General features: G+C 44.9%; 1 long non-coding RNA gene across 1 annotated transcript in view; it reads left to right on the top strand.

The window, feature by feature from the left end:
* Positions 1–17,826, top strand: part of LOC132249222 (uncharacterized) — a 47,418-nt gene that overhangs the window by 16,787 nt on the left and 12,805 nt on the right. Inside the window, exons 3-4 of the long non-coding RNA XR_009460625.1 lie at positions 13,831–13,938; positions 15,640–15,711. This is a non-coding gene — a long non-coding RNA (uncharacterized LOC132249222). The remainder of the gene's footprint in view (positions 1–13,830; positions 13,939–15,639; positions 15,712–17,826) is intronic.

The following is a 17,826-nucleotide window of genomic DNA, read 5'->3' on the forward strand; positions in this document are numbered from 1 at the left end:
GGTAACTGCAAAACAAGAAATACTTTGATAAAGTTATCAGCAAGTTAAATTAATTTATTACCTACTTAAGTGTTGTTTCATGGTTATGAAGAAGGGACAGGTTCATTAAAACTGTTTTGGCATAGCATTAGGTTGGGTTTTTTTTTTTAAAGGCACACATTGTGTCTTGCCAGGGAAAGCAAAGTTCAGACTTAAGGCAACACATGTTATCTTTTGTTTATATGAAATTAGAGTTTTATGAGTCTTGCACTTACAAATTACTTCAAATTTAAATGATATACAAGATTCGTTCTGAGGTGTTTGCCGTAGAGCGACTACAAACATGAAAAGGTTCCTCCTTTGCACTGTTAGATTCAATGAATAATTGTTGTCCTTCCGAACATGAACAGTTAAGCCTTCTCAAATACCTATGCTATCAAGATAACCTTAAAATGCCAGGAAATCATTAAAGTCCTCACCCATCCCTTGTGGTCTCTAACCTTCATATATTTTTTTTTTTTTTAAACACACAATAACACATGCACCTGCCACTTCTACACAAAATGTGCAGGTTTCACTTCTGACACATTGGTGTGTTTTTTCTCCCAGTCTGGGAGTCTGGGATACTCAGTGGGGTGTTGTATTGTAATAGAAAATTAGGGATAAATCTTAAACTAGCACCACAAAAATGCCTATGACTGTTGTAGGAGGAGGGCTGGTAAGTTAGCAATGACAGGTGAGGAATACATGCACTAAAGAACCTGACACTTGCCTTTTTGGATATATAGGAATCACTCATATGGCACTAGATAAACACTAATTTCAGCTTGCGAAGCTCACAGTCAGGCTGTGAACAAATCATTTTGTGAAGGCTGGAAGTGCCGCATGTAAACATAGAGTGAACAATGAGTTAAAGTAAATGGGTTTGTTCTCTGACACTGTGTTCAATAGGCAGTGCGCCAAATGCTTCAGTCATTTTTCACACAACTCCAGACCTTCCCTGTCCACCCATGCAACTGATGTGCAGGTGGCAACCCACTCTGTTTCTGTTTAATTGATCAGGCAGTGCAGAAAAATTCAGGCTAGCAGGAAAGAATATTGAAGATGAATAATGAAAAAGCCTATTTGCTTTTCTGTTGTCCTCCATCTAAACACCTTGTGCTTAATAACAATGATGAAGCTCCTAGTAGACTTAGAAGCACAGCAAATTAGGGTTGGAAGGGACCTCAGGAGGTCATCTAGCCCAGTGCTTTTCAACCAGTGTGCCATGAAGAGCTCCCTGGTGTGCCGCGAGAATTTTGGAATAATGAGAAAAAGTTCTTTAGCTGCCTAGCGCTAATGAATAATCCACATTGATGAGATATTCACAGAAGACTCACATCAATTGATGCATCTCCAGCAAAACCAAGGAGGTGATTCTCCCACTCTACTCAGCACAGGTGAAACCGCAGCTGGAGTACTGCGTCCAGTTCTGGGCACCGCACTTTATCAAGGACGTGGTAAACTTGAGAGAGTCCAGAGAGAGAGAGAGAGAGAGTCGAGAGAAGAGCCACCCGTGTGACCAGCAGGCCATATGAGGAAAGGCTGAGGGATCTGGGACTTTTTAGCCTGAAAAAATGAAGGCTGAGAGGGGACTTGGTAGCAGCTTACTGCTACATTAGAAGCGTACATCAAGGGCTTGGTGAACAACTGCTCAGCAGGGCACCCTTGGGGAAAACTAGGAGTAATGGTCACAAACTCCTGGAAGACTGTTTCAAGCTCAACATTAGGAAAGACTACTTCACAATGAGGGTGTCCAGACTGTGGAATAAGCTCCCTCCAGTGGTGGTACAATTGCCTACCCTGGAAATCTTCAAGAGGAGACTGGATGGTCACCTGACCCCAGTAGTCTTTTCTGCTTGGTGCAGGGGGCCAGACCCGATGACCTCCTGAGGTCCCTTCCGGCCTTACCATCTATGAACCTGTGTTGGCCATGGGGGAGAGAGAGAACCAGCTGAGCAGAGGGAAATTCATCTACTGTGCATGTGTTGGCTGTGGGGGGGATGTGCAGTTTGTGAGCCTCTGAACAGCTGTGCCCCAGAATTTTGCAGCAGCAATGAGCTACAATGAGCTTGTAAGTATGGAGATGGGAATGCCTTAACAGGTGTGCTGCATTACATTAATAAACATTTTAATTAATGTAAGTGTGCCTTGGGATGGAATGGTTTTTGGAAATACTGATTTAGTCCAACCCCCTGCTCAAAGCAGGACCATCCCCAGCTACATCCTCCCAGCCAAAGCTTTGTCCAGCCGGGTCTTAAAAACCTCCAAGGATAGAGAGTCCACAACCACTGTGGGTGGGTACCCTCCAGTGTTTTACAACCCTCCTAGTGAGAAAGATTTTCCTAATATCTAACCTAAACTTCCCCTACTGTAATTTGAAACCATTGCTCCTTGTTCTGTCATCTGCCACCACTGAGAACAGTTCAGCTCCATCCTTTTTGGAACCACCCTTTGGATAGCTGAAGGCTGCTATTAAATCCCCTCTCAGCCTTATTTTCTGTAGACTAAATAAATCAAGTTAACTCAGCCACTCCTCATAAGTCATGTCCCCCAGCCCCCTCCCCATTTTCATTGCCCTCCACTGGACTCTCTCCAATTTGTCCACATCCTTTTTCATAGATTATAAAGCTGGAAGGGACCTTGGAAGAACATTGGGTCCTTTCTGTATTGGGATTCCCAATACTGAACACAGTACTCTAGATGTTGCCTTACCAGTGCTGAGTAGAGGGGAATAATCACTTCCCTTGACCTACTGGCAACACACATAGCAATGCAGCCCAGTATGCCGCTAGCCTTCTTGGCAACAAGGGCATACTGTTGGCTCATATTCAGCTTATTGTCCACTGTAACCCCCAGGTCCTTTTCTGCAGAGCTGCTGCCCAGCCAGTCAGCCCCTAGGCTGTACCAGTGCATGGGATTGCTCCATCCTAAGTGCAGGACTTTGCACTTGTCCTTATTGAACCCCATGAGGTTCCTTTTGGTCCAATTCTCTAATTTGTTCAAGTCTCTCTGAATACTAACTAACCCTACCCTCCAACATATCTATTCCTGCCCCCCCCTGCAGCTTGGTGTCATCTGCAAATTTGCTGAGGTGCACTCTATGCCATCTTCCAGGTTGTTGTTGAAGATATTGAACAAAACCAGGTCCAGGACTGACCCCTGGGACACTCTACTTGAAACCGGCTGCCAACTAAACATTGAGCCATCGATTACTACCCTCTGAGCCTGATGCTCCAGCCAGTTTTCTATTCATCTTACAGTCCATTCATCCAGCCTGTATTTCATTCATGAAGTCTGATTCTTCTTCCTTATGCTCATCTTGAATAAAACATTATATATATGATAAGGGGACAGGCCCTGCCCCTTCAGGCCCTGTAAGTCATTGGATGCCTTGCTCCTTGGGAGGTACTGAGAAGCATTGTTACGCCAGGTTACACCCCGTTTTGATTCCTGCTCCATCCATAGTTTAAAACCCACTGCCTGGCAGTGAGCGCAGCATTCTTATTCAGGAAGCAGTGACAGTATATATATATATACACCTACAACTAATCTACCTAACTTATTGATAAACACACAGCCTTGACTAACAGATAAGATAGGAATTTCTGAAGAGTTTTAGTCAGTTTATAGATGTATCCAAAAATGTGCTTGATTACTGAAGCGATTCAGTCAAATTCCTATGCATTTTTACCTACATAACTGAGGAAATTTGTACAAAATAATGTCATCTCCTATTGTCTACCTTAATTTGTATCTTGCTGCTTCTTTATGTCCTCATTTTAGGTGACATGTTAATATTTGTTTTGATTGGTTTGTGAATAACAAAGTGCAAAGTGGCCTGTTTAGAGTTTTGCTGATACACTGATGCCTCCATATGTGAAACACTGTGAAGTGAAAAATACACATGCATAGTGACCACCACGTCCCTTAGGACAGGGTGTTGGAGGAAAGAAACATTGTACTATCTTCATTTGCATAATCATGAGAATTAATAGCCTGGCTGATGTTTTTCATATCTCCACAGTCTCCTACAGCTGATAATGTATTAAACCCAAGAGATAATGGGGAAGAGGGATAAAAAAGCCCTGCTGGCATAACATATGTCATTTAGGAATGTTTTAGGGACAAAGACATGCAAACCCATTTATCAATGTTAATCTCTTGTACAGCACTACGGATTAGTAAATCTCCACAATATGAAATTCATTCCATAACAGGTGATTGTACAGCATCTCCCATCCATCTGTGGTTTGTTAATTTGTTGTTCCAAAAATTAATCATTTACTAGTCCGGATTACTTGTGAAAATGGCAAATGAGCCACCCGCTAGAAAAGACACATAGGTTAAGGTGATAGATGTAAAGGGGATATTTTCTTGACATTATTATTGGTTAGTGCTTTATTGGTTGTGTGCCAACAGTGTGCTCCATGCTGAGTAAGATCCAGTGGAGGATATTGTTCCTTCCTGGAGAAACCTAGCATTTGGAAAGATGAGAATTGGCCAAAGCAACTCTATTTCACTCCTGATATGTCCAGACTAAAGATAGCTGATTGCCAATTGTCACGGTGCGGGGTCCTGCTGGATGGCCGTGATCTCCCCAAGGCCCCCTTACCAGGCCAAGTTGGCCCAAAGGGCGCCCTCGATTCTCGCCCACCACGTCTTTGATGGTAAAGACAATAGGGAGGCTGCCTTTACGTCATCTTGGACACGGTTCTGCTGTACAATCTGACCCCATGGATTCCTGAACCCCTTGTGGGTCCTGTTCTACAATGGGGGTTTTGGGGCACCCCCAATGCTGTGCCCTCTCTGGCGCTCGGGGTCCCCACGCTGCTGTGGGTCCCCTATGAGGCCTCCTCCTTCCTGTAATAGCCTCACCCAAACCACTAGTCTTAAACAGCAAACAAAACACAAGCCCCTGGGCTATAACATAAATTCAAGCCGCCCAGCTAAAACATCATTCAAGCCACTCCAGGGGTGCTCCATTCCTCACCAAGGTCGGAGGCTGTACCTGCAGTCAGGCATCTCCCCTTTGCTTGCTCTGGGAGAGCTCCTTCCCCCTTGGCTGCTGGCAGAGAACTGCTGTCCTGGCCTCAGCCCTGGGGTTTATATGTGGGCCAGGCCCTGCCCCTTCCGGTCAGCTGACCTCTGGCAGGTGTGGGTCACTAGCTCCCTCTAATTGGCCTGGTAACCAGCAGCTGGGGCTCCCCACTCACTGCTAGGGCTCTTTCCCTAGCAGTTTCCCCTCTTTAAAAGGAGCAGGGCACCTAAGTGCTCTGTGACACCAATTCATTAAAATTAATTCACATGTTTGTGGAAGGTCATCTGGACATAAGATAAACATGCTGTAACTGTGGTGTCTGGACTACTCTGCAGAAATCTGTTAGCTAGATTTACCAAATGGGTGATGAACTCAAGTTAATACATAACAAAACCCTGTAAGTCATTGGATGCCTTGCTCCTTGGGAGGTACTGAGAAGCATTGTTACACCAGGTTACACCCCGTTTTGATTCCTGCTCCATCCATAGTTTAAAACCCACTGCCTGGCAGTGAGCGCAGCATTCTTATTCAGGAAGCAGTGACAGTCAAATGACCTCATGGCTCATTATAATTTACCTGAATCCTCTAATTTTTTCCCCCCACAATTGTTAATAACTCTCTCTCCTTTTGTAATGGTCTTGATGTTCAACTAATCAAGCTAGCCTTTCTTTTGCAATTCTACTGTCTCTTAGCTGCTCCTGGTTATGTAGCTCCTGTTTCACAGTCCTGCAGGCTGGTTTTAACTCTAGCTAAAAATGTCAACTCAGGTGCGGAAATAATTTTAAATGAAGTGCTGGTTGCATTTTCAAGGTATTCAAGAAGGCTAGATTTTTTAAATTAATTTCAGATTTGTTTTATGAATTTGAAACAGGGATGTCCGTTTACTTCTAATGACTGCAGGACTAATGCTCCAATGTATTGATGATTTTTGCCTTGTTGTGTTTTTTATACATAATACATGATATAGCAAGTTATTGCACATTCCAATACATTTATATTTGTTTTTGCTCCAATCCAAAACTGAATAATACAGTTAGGCTCCAAGCTTATTAGTAAAACATCTGGTTTCTTTTTAGCTTGAGAAAAATGTGTGTGTTATATGTGCTGATACATCACACCATCTGTACCCCTTTTTTCAAAATCCTAGATCCACCCATGCATGCCACTCAGAGATGCATGTCCACGTAGGGCTCCGACCACAAAAGGTGAGAGAAGTGATTTCTGATGCCCTTTTATAGAGCACAGCATGCTTCCCGCAGTGCCAGGCCATGGGGAATGGTGGAATGTAGAGACAAAATACTTATGGTTATATCTACACCTGGGGTCAGCAATATACAACCTGCAGGTCCAGCTTGTAAAGAGCTTGCATATGGTCTGGAAGAATTTTATCAGGCCCACAGCAGCATTTTGTGACCCAGGGCAGGGAGGGCGATTGGTAATAATGGAAGTGGATGTGGCTGGGTCGCAAGCGTAGTCTGTCTTAGGGCCGAGCTGTGTTAATTGGGCTGGCCTTAAGGAAAAAGTTGTCTCCCCCAGTCTACACTGCTATTGACTGTCAGGGCTGAAAGTTCCCTCAGTGAGCTTGAGCTGTCCCTCCCTTTGTGATGGCTGCACAAAAAGCACAACAGACAAATATGGATGAGTTGTTTCGTAGAAGCGCAGCACTCAATGAATAGGCAGCCTCAGGGGACGGTTCTTGTCCCTCAGGCAAGAGGGACAAGTAATGGACAAGTAAAAATGGACAAAAAAAGGTCCATTTTCTATGGATAGCTATTAGCCTGCCCATTACTTGTCCTTTTTTCTGAACTATGTGGAGGAGAGACAGGATAAAGGACGCTGAAGGGCCAGGTGTCAGGTACAGGAGGTTGTGATATTGCTGCCAGTGGTCTATGTGTGGCTATAAGACCTTGGTGAGTTCTCAACACTGCAGGGGTGCAGTGGGCCAGAAGATATCTGAATTCAGGAGATCTCAAGAGGATACTTGACACTCAGGAAAATTTCACAGATAGGATTGGATGGTATGGGGGGGAGGGGTGTTAATCTTGGGATTTTTCATGTCGTGGGTTACTGAACTTGGTCTACAGAATGGGTCTAAGTAGCTATGTAGACATATCTCTGGGGGAAGGAGATCTTGGGTGCATTCCCTGGGCTTCCCTAAGCTTCCTTCTAGTGCTTTGTGTCAGTTTAATTACAATGTTTAATTAATATTGTGGGCTATTCCCTTGTGTCTGGGCTTGTTTAAGAATTGGAACTTAAGGTGGGAACTGACTGAGATGACACTGGACATGGGAAGCACTTGGACAAGGAGGAAGGTCTGTGTTTGGGGCTCACGATTGATAGGTACTGAGTGCTAATTTCATGGAAACTGGGACTGCTCAGCAGCAACCGGGCCTGATGGTAGAAGTATGGAAAGAGTCGCATGGACAAGAGCAAGGGAGACGAGAAGGAAACGCAGGGGATGGTGAGGATATTGGTGAGTGAAGGAGAGCGACTTGGTTCAAGTAGCAAGTTTTGGATGGCAGGGTAAAGGCTGCAGTAATCCAGGGGGAGATCTCAAGCCACGGATGGGTACGTTAGCTGTGGTGGCATAAAATATGGTTTGAGTTTTGTTGTCCTAGAGAAAGAAGCAGTAAATGAACAATTGGTTTGATGCAACTAGACAACCAGTATTCATTTGCTCTAGGGGTTTATTTCCCATCCCTTGTAAATTGCTGAGCTTCTGGTGTGCTGTGACATTGGGCATCAACTTAAAATAGAAACTAATTTGGAAGATGTTGTGTTAATCAGCATTGGGAAGGTGTCCCAGGAGTAAGGAAGCCAGCTTGTGAGTTTCTGGATTGAATCCCTGCTTTGCCATGGATTTTCCTTGGGGCAAACCCCTCTGTGTTTTGGCTTCCCATATGTATAATGACAAGAATAATTTTTCTCCTGCCCCAGTGCTGGAGAATACATTCATCTTTGTGACATGGTCAACTGCTGTTGTAATGAGAAACAACATTTGTAATAAGAGCTGCCACAGACAGACAGGGTGGAAGCGACCCCTCTCCCCCCCCCCCAAAAGAAAACCCACAACAACCCCCCCCACCAAAAAACAAAACAAAAACAAAACCCAACACCAAAGAAACCCCAAACTGGCAAACCTTAGAAAACTGTATGAAAAGTTGCTGTTTCTTAATTATTGTCTTCTTCATAGGATGATCTTTAAAATAGGTAGGGGATTTGCCCCATTTTCTGGTATACATAGTTCCCCCTACATTTATTCCAGATAACTTTTGCCTATCAGTAGAAAAGAGGTAAAGATCCAGACTGGGCAGCATTCTTTGGCTTAGCTAAAATAAGTAGGCTAGCGTGTCCAAGAGTTTATCCCATTGACTTAACCAGAGCAACTCCAGGACTAAATTTGGCCTGATATGTTTATAAGCACAGGTGGCTGATTTTCCCATTAGTAATAAGTTTCTATTAATGAATCATGTTTTTTTCACAGAATGGTATCCAGTCATATAATTACTTTCTGTTTATATCCTAATAACCTGTGATGCTTTTAGGTATTTTATATTCTTGGAGTTCTTATTAGCACTATATTAAATAAAAGCCCTGCTAACTGTCCCCACAAAGTAAAGCTGGTGTTCTTTTTACGTACAAAAACCAGATAATTAAGAAACAAAGATTACACCTCACTGTATCTATTCAGTGATTTAAAAAAATCTGGTATGCAGCAATTACTATAAAATTCAAGCTCCCATTTTAAAGACACCTGAATATCCTCTGCTTTCAAACCTCAATTCAAGTTATTAATGACTTGGAGGATGGGACTGAGTGCACCTGCCTAGTAAATTTGCAGATGATGCCAAGTAGGGTGGAGTTTCAGGCATTTTGGAGGGCTGGGCTTGGTTTCAGATAACCTGGATAAACTGCAAAAATGGTCTGCAATCAGTTGAGTGAAAGTCACTGAGGACAAGTGCAAAGTCCTGAACTTTGGACAGAACAATCACATGCACAACTGCATCCTGGGGAATGATTGGCTAGGCTATAGTGCTGCAGAAAAGGACCTGGGACTTCCAGTGGACCATAATTTCAATATAAGCCAGCAGCACACCCGTGCTGAAAAGAAGGTCAACAGCATACTGAGCTATATAAATAGGATTGTCCTTGCAAATGAAGGGAAATGATTCTCCCAGTCTATTCAGTACTGGTGAGGCCTCACCTGGAATCCTTTGTCCAGTTTTTGGCCCCATGCTTCAAGAAAAATGTGGACAAATTGGGAAGAATCCATCGGGGAGACACAAAACTAGAACCTTGGGAAACCTGAGTTATGAAGAAAGGCTGAAGGAAATAGAATAATTTTTTTTGTTTGGAGGAGGTGGTGTATGAGAACCATCTTCAAATACCTAAAGGGTTATTGAAAGAAGGTGGAGATAGATTGTTCCCTGGGGGTGCAGAGGACAGGACTAGGAGCAATGGTCTGAAATGGCAGCAGCAGAAGTTTAGGTTAGAAGCTAGGAAGGATTTTTCCACTATGAAGAGGCTACCTAGAGAGGTTTGGAATCTCCTTCCCTGGAAGATTTTAAGAGCATGTTAGCCAAACACTTGAGTGGGGAGCTTTAGTCAGGGATGACCCTGCCCTGACCAGGGAATTGGACTATATGGTCTCCTGTGGTGCCTCCACCCCTGCTTTTCTATTATTTTAATTATCACTTGGTCAACATTTTAGTTTCTTACTGGGTAGGTCCTGGCGAGGTCTTACATATATGAGTATTGCAATATTTTATCAAGTATGAAAAATATGCCGTGTATAGCTATCTTCTGTGCATTCAAGTGCATGGTATATATGTGTAAAAAGTATTGCTGGTGGGAAATAATTTTCCTCTTGACAAATTTTGATGAAAGAAGACAAACAAATATATGTATTTGTATAGACAAACCAATATATATATATATATATTTCAGTTTTGAGAATTCAGAGAGAAGTTGGATCAATAGTAATGTATATTGCTATTAATCCAACTTTTCTTTGAATTCTCAAAACTGAAATTTCACAGTCTAAACCAAGAAAAAAATTGGGTCCCCTCCTCCAACCCCCCCAAATATAAACATTTTTTCATGGAAAGCAGATCCTTTCAACACACTTATTAGCCGAGAACTGAGTTTGCCATCTCAAAAAGTTTCAACAGGAAAGTTCAACTAGCACTGACTTAGACCACTGAAAGTAGCTGGATTTTGCCTGTATTTGGAATTAGGAGCATCATGCTCAACTTTTGACCTGGACTGTATCTCTATTTTATGATATAGAGCAAGTGGTGCCCAAACTTCCTGGGCTGTGGGTTGGATGAGTGGTACAGGGTCAGTTTGTTTGTTGGATCAGGTTCACAGGATCAGTCCACGAGCCTGATCCAACGCAGGGTTAGCAAACAAGCACAATCTGGTGCATGGCCCCAGCCCTGCTTATAAGATTGAGCCCTGGCCCCTGTCTGCTTTGCAGTCCCAACAATAGCTGTGGCCTTGAGCCTGCCCCTGGCAAGGCTCAAGGCAATCGTGTGCCTCTCAGGCACTAGTGGGACCTCCATAATCACCCCTTAGAGTCCCAACCCAAACCACCAGATTAAAGAGTAACGTAAGCCATAAGCCTCTAGCCTATAACAGAAACACATGTAGCAGAAACAGCCCTCTACTCCTTAAAAAGAGCAAACCTTCCTTATCTCCCAGCAGATATACCTTTCAGCCCAGGGCTATACCCTAGCCTATACACTCGGCCCCCTTGGGCTCTTAGACCCTCTGGTCCTGGCTCAGCCCTTCCCTGAGCACATGAACCACTGGTATGCACCTCAAACCTTTTAGGTGCTAACATCAAACAAAGGCCGCTTGCCTGTAAACCAGCCTTTCTCTGCCCAGGGAACTTGCCTCTGTTCCTGTTCCTGTTGCCTCTGTTCCTGCTGCCCTTGCCCCGGGAGCTGTGTGACCTCATGTTGTGCCTCCGGCCGCTGGGTGGGCAGGGGATGCATGGCATGGCCAGTGTGCAGCTTCTGCGGCAAAGGCAGCAGGTTGCAAAGCCTCCGGGGACATGTGCCCCCCATGCTTCCCCTGGGGGTGCATACAGTGGCAGGGAGCTGCACCCCTCCCACCTGCACCTCTGGATGAGCCACCTGCGACTCTGTCCCTCACTGTGAAGGCCTTGATTTGCCACCACACTCCATAGACTTGCCTGCTGGGTGCTGCTCTACACGCACCAGAATTAAAAATCCCGAGATTTGACAGTTCTATCACAAGATCATGAGTCAGACTTAATTTTACATAGAAATCGTGAGAGTTGGCATTACTGTGGCTCACTCGAGTAGCTTCCTATCACCTAAGCAATTCCACTGGATTCAACAGCTACAGAACATAGTTCTGCTGCTTATTTGAATTAGAATTAGTAGGATCAGGATCATTAATGAAAACATTGGAGAGGTATAAATCATACTCACTTCAGTGGGACTAGGTGGATGCACATTAGCTAAGAATCTAGCACATAGCATTTAATTCAGTACTGCCTAGAAACCAATACAAGTCACTCCTGGATATTTCTGAAGGTTATTAAAATGCTTTCCCTTTGTGGACTGGCCTGCTGAAAGGACTGTTAATGGTTTTACCCTTTCATCTCACTTCATCAGCTAAATGAATCCCATTGGCAGGTCCTGGGATTCAAACCCCAACTAGTGATGCCCACCTGCAAAAGACCAGGTTGTGGCACCCTGAGGAGACTCATCATATACCTTCTCCAGCTGTCTGGCCCTCCCATGAGGTTCCTCACCAGGGGATCAGGTGACCTGGGAGGACCAATGAGAGCTACAAGGCCCTGATGGGAGGGCTATAAAACCTTCCTACTTCCTATCTTGTCTTTGCAACAATACTGCTAGTAGACCTGCTGTGGACTTCCTTGCTGGACTCCTGCTTCAGTCTTGTTCCTTCCTTGAGCCCTTATCTCTCTCTGGTCTTGCCTCTATCTTGGACTCTCTTGCCCTGCCTCCAGCTTCACTCCAACCTAGTTCCCACTTTGGACCCCAGTATTTTGCTCCTGCCTACCCTATCCTGTGTGTTGGATTCCCTGGCTCCTGATTTCGGGTCTTGCTTTGACCACAGATTCATTTGAAGCCTGGCATGATCAATCAGACTGGGACTAACCCCTGGTGTTATAACACTCAGCTTGGCTTTTGTACCTACAGTATTGTCAATTGTCAGTATTTCAACAGCAAATAGGTGGAGCCCTTTTCTCCCCAGAACCACCTGGGGTGACAAGGAACAATGGTAATAAGGTGATGGAGAATAGGTTCAGGTTAGAGATCAGAAGGCAATATTTTACAGTTAGGGTGGCCAAAATCTGGAACCAACTTCCCAGGGAAGTGGTCCTCGCCCCTACCTTGGGCAAATTCAAGAGGAGGTTGGATGATCACCTGTCTGGGGTCTTGTAAACCCAGCATTCATTCCTGCCTGCAGCAGGGGGTCAGGCTAGATGATCTGTTCAGGTCCCTCCTGACCCTAGCTACTATGAAAACATGAAACTAGGAATCCCTAGTTTCTGAACCCTAACACCCGCCCCCCGTCTGGGTCATACCTGTGACAAATAGTGACCAAAAATTTACTCACTTTTAAACTCGAGGCATAAGAAGAGTGAGCAATTCTGTCTTTGTTCCTCAGTTTAAATCAGAAGGAGACTTTTTCAGAGGAACTAGGAAATGCCCGTCCTCAGCAAACTCATTGTTTTTGTTTTTCAGTCCATTAGTTTTGAAACTTTCTATTGCTGTAATTTATAACTCGTAGAAAAAATGCTGTTCCCTGTATGCTGATACGGAGTTGTTGTCCCTTGAAATTCAGATAGATTATGATTAGTTTATTTGTTTACAAAAGTACAACTGGTTAATTGACAACTTATCCTATCTCCATTTTAATAACGTCTGCAGTTCTACCCTCTGAGTTTATGATTAAGTGCAAGCATTCAACATTCCTAAAACAGTGAGCGAATGAAGGAGTTTGGCCTAGTCTACTGACTTGAAATATAAATAACCTCAGTTGTCCTTGTAAATGCATGCGCAGTTCAACTGAGACTCAATACTATGAACAGTCAATGTAAATGACCCTAGAATTATATTTTATTTAAATCAACCCCCCCCCCCCCATGTAGTGTTTACTTGAAACATAATTTTTGGGGAAAATTGTTGATAGTGATTACATTTTCCATTTTTAAATGGAGAAAATTCAAAGTGGGATTGTTCAAATTGACATTTCAAAATGTGAGTTTTGAAATTAAACCTTTTATTTCAGACAAAAATGCCAAAATATTCCGGTATTGTCAGTATTTCCAATTTTTTAATGTTCTGCAGGAATTTTTCCATAAAGATGAGGAAATCTGAAGGGGAAAGGTGCCTTCAGACTTTCCCATGAAGACACCAGAGGGAGTTGTGGGCCACCAGACATTCTCCTTTGAACCCTTAAGGGACCAAGAAAGGGAATGAAGGGACTGTCAGTAAGGGAGGAAGGATTAAGGGACATGGGATCTCCAATAGACTCTCATTAGTTCAGATTAGGTTCATATAGGGGTCCAATCTCATTCTAAATACTGGATCTTTTGAAAAGTTTACCATACTGTTTTTGCACACACTGCTCTAATGTGGGGCAGGGTTTGAGAATATTCTTCCCGATATAAATGCGGACCACAATCTGCACTTCCGTGCAAGGGACTTCCTGGCACACGATGGGCTTCATCTCTCTGCAAAAGGTAAGAGTCTCTTCTTTTACAGGTTGTCTGATCTCCTGCATCGGGCTTTAAATTCAGTTTGACGGGGACGGGGAGGCATAGAGAGAATCTAGGACCTACAACCTATGAGACATGCAACAGAACATCCCATGTAAGTACTAAGGGGCTCATTCGGCATCACAATGGGGGAGGGGGAAGGACACCAAAGGCATCATTCGGAGAGCTCAAGTGCTTCTATACAAGTGGTAGGAGCATGGGGAACAAGCAGGAAGAACTTGCACTCCTGTTTGCAAACAAGAACATTGATTTAGTGGGGCTAACAGAAGCCTGGTGGGACCCTACCTATGGCTGGGCAGTATGCATTGAGGGCTACAGCTTGTACAGATGGGAGGAAGGGGGGGGGGTGGGTTGCTCTCTATGTTAAGGAGCGCTATACATCTACCCTAATCAAAGTGGGATCAGAGCAGGAGGAAGTTGAGGAATTGTGGGTTAGAATACATGGAGGTCGGGGGGAAAGGGAGTCTGCTACAGATCACCACATCAAGAGGAAGAGCTAGACTTGGAATTCTTGAGGCAGCTCTCAGAGGCCGTGCAGTCTAGGGATGTGGTTGTCACGGGGGACCTAAACTACCCTCATATCTGCTGGGAGGAACAGTCAGCCAAATCCAACTGTTCATGCAGGTTCTTAACCTGCATACAGGACCTTCATCTAATGCAGGAGGAATATGGTCCCACTAGGGGGAATGCCTTACTGGACTTGGTGTTGGAGATGGGGGATGACCTGGTAGGGGAGCTGCAGATTTGTGGTCACCTTGGGGACACTGACCATCAATCAATCCAATTCACCATATGGCGTAGGGTGGGAAAGATAACTCGTAGGGTGGAAGTGCTTGACTTTAGGAAGGCTAACTTCAGTGTGCTTGTGAGTTTAGTCAATGACTGTAGCATAGGTGTATTGGTGAGATGGAAATCCAGGAAGGGTGGTTGTTCCTAAAGGAAGCGATCCTTCAGACGCAGAGGGAGATGATCCCATTGAGAGGGAAAGGGGGCAAAGGGGCCAAAAAACCTCCTGGGCTAAACAGAGAAATCCAGGGAAGCCTAAGGGCAAAAAGAGGCATATAGGCAGTGAAAGCAGGGGAAAGCTACCAAGGAGGAGTATACGTACTTGGCCCACACTTGCAGGGAGGCAGTTAGAAAGGTCAAAGCAACTACAGAGCTGAGGCTGGCAACACAAATTAAAGACAACAAAAAGTCTTTTTTTAGGTACGCAGGGAGTAAAAGGAAGGCACAGGGCAGGATAGGACCCCTACTGAGCAAGCAGGAGCAATTAGTGACAGCTGGGGGACAAGGCTGAGCTCTTCAGTGAATTTTTTGCCTCAGTGTTCCTGAACAAGGGTCAGGAAAAGCCTCCTAATGGGTTCTTAGATGGGCATCAGAGGGACACCAGCCCACCAACAGTTGACGCTGACTTGGTGCAGAGTCATTTGGATGGACTGGATGTGTGCAAGTCAGCAGGCCCGGGTGAGCTGTATCTGAGGGTGCTTAAAGAATTGGCCGGTGTCATAGCAGAACCACTAGCACAGCTGTTTGAGCTCTCGCGGTGTTCGGGTCAGGTCCCGGAGGACTGGTAAAGGGCTAATGTGGTCCCTATTTTCAAGAAGGGGAGGAAGGAGGATCCAAGTAATTATAGGCCAGTCAGTCTCACCTCTATCCTTGGAAAAGTCTTTGAAAAAGTTGTTAAGGATCATATTTGTCTGAGTCCAGCAGGAAAAATAATGCAGCAGGGCAACTGGCATGGATTCGTAGCAGGTAGATCACGCCTAACTAATCTGTTGGTTTTTTTTATGACCAGATCACAAAACGCTTAGACGCAGGAGTAGACGTGGATGTCGTTTACTTGGATTTTATGAAGGCCTTCGATACGGTATCTCATCCCATTCTCATAAGTAAATTAAGAGGCCGTGACTTAGATGATTACACAGTCTGGTGGGTGGCAAATTGGTTTGGGGGTTGCACGCAGAGAGTGGTGGTGGATGGTCGGTATTGACCTGAAAGGATGTGGGCAGTGGGGTCCCACAGGGCTCAGGCTGTGACTTGGATGTGGGTGTGAAGTGTACTCGGTCCAAGTTTGTGGATGATACTAAATTGTGGGGTGAAGTGAACACACCAGAGGGTAGGGAGTGATTGCAGGCAGACCTGGACAGGTTGGAAAAGTGGGCAGAACACAATAGGATGCAGTACAACAAGGACAAATGCAGAGTGCTGCACCTAGAGTGTAAAAATATCCAGCACACCTACTGGCTGGGGAATGACCCTTTCAGCAGCACAGAGGTGGAAAGGGATCTCGGAGTCATAGCAGACTCCAAGATGAACATGTGTCGTCAGTGTGACAAAATCATCAGCAAAGCTAACTGCACTTTATCATGCATTAGCAGATGCATGACAAATAGATCCGAGGAAGTGATACTTCCCCTCTATGTGGCATTGGTCAGACCGCAGTGGGAGTACTGGGTCCAGGTTTGGGTGCCATACTTTAAGAAGGATGTGGATAACCTCAAGGGGGTCCAGAGGAGGGCCACTCGTATGGTTAAGGGTTTGCAGGCCAAGCCTTACGAGGAGAGATTAAGGGACCTGGATCTCTTCAGACTCAGCAAGAGAAGGCTGAGAGGTGATCTTGTGGCCACCTACAAATTTATTAGGGGGATGCAGCAAGGGATCAGAGATGCTGTGTTCACCAGGGTGCCTCTTGGGGTTACAAGGAACAACAGTCACAAACTGACAGAGAACAGATTTAGGTTGGACATCAGAAAGAACTTCTTCATGGTAAGGGTGGCTAGAATCTGGAATGGGCTTCCAAGGGAAGTGGTGCTCTCCTCTACCTTGGGGGTCTTTAAGGGAAGGCTAGATAGGTATCTGGCCAGGGTCATTCGATATACTAGTACTATGACCCCAGCACTTTTTCCTGCCCAGGGCAGAGGGTCGGACTCAATGATCTGTTGAGGTCCTTTCTGACCCTAGCATCTATGAATCTATATACTTTACATAGCATTGCATAATTGTTATAAAATCTTACATGCTGATGCCACATACTGTCTTAATTTTAAAGTGATTAAAAAATTGGAGGAAGAGGACTAAATTGAAAAAAAAAATGACTCGAGTTTGTTAGAAATGAATTAAAGCTCAATCAGCTTTCCTCTGACCTTGTCAAATTGTATCCTACAGTCAGAGGAATTTCTCTCTGAGTTTTTAGCATAGACTTTTTCTTCACTAGAGAGAGAGAAAAAAAGGTTTCCTTAAGTCCAGTTAACTAGCATGAAATAAAATCCTGGTGAGGACAAGACAAGTTTGTAGTTTACAGCCTACGTTTTACCTTGAGTTGAGAACCAAGCTGCCTTATTCTCAGTAGGATTTGACCCTGCTGATTGGCAACATGTAGCGGGTGCATGTGGGTGCATGTGCACCCCCTGAACTTGGCAGTGCACCCCTTGCAAAAAGTGGCACTGCCGCTGCCGGCAGTGCCTGTAGGCAGTCACCACTAACACTGCTGGCGGCATCTGTGAGCAGTCCCTGATCACCGGTGGCCACTGCTGACTCAGCTGGCGGCATTTGTAGGTGCTCGCCACTGACACCACCACGGCCATCTGCAGGAGCTCCCTGCTCGCAGCCAACGTGCCCCTGCTGCTGACACTGCTGCAACTGCCTGGGGGTGGTCGCTATTGCCCCCCAGACTCTGGGGGCACATGGCGTTCATGACCCTGCTTACATCTCTTAGTCCAAGATGTGCATTGGAAACCAAATGCAGGTAAACTGCTTCAGGGCTCATCTTGAACATAGAGGCTAGGTACAGACATTCAAAAAACCTGAGGTGGAATCAACCTAAAGGCACAGACAGAAGTGACAATTTTTGCCCCATCCGGCCCCTGAGAGCCCTCTACAGCCGTGGCCAAACAGAAGTGCATGGCTGCAAAGCACTTTAAAGGGACCTGATCCCATGAAAATCTGAACCCTCATTCAGATGAAGACGTTTCAAAACATAGTG

The sequence above is a fragment of the Alligator mississippiensis genome, chromosome 3, assembly GCF_030867095.1.
Source record: "Alligator mississippiensis isolate rAllMis1 chromosome 3, rAllMis1, whole genome shotgun sequence".
Taxonomy (NCBI): Eukaryota; Metazoa; Chordata; order Crocodylia; family Alligatoridae; genus Alligator; species Alligator mississippiensis.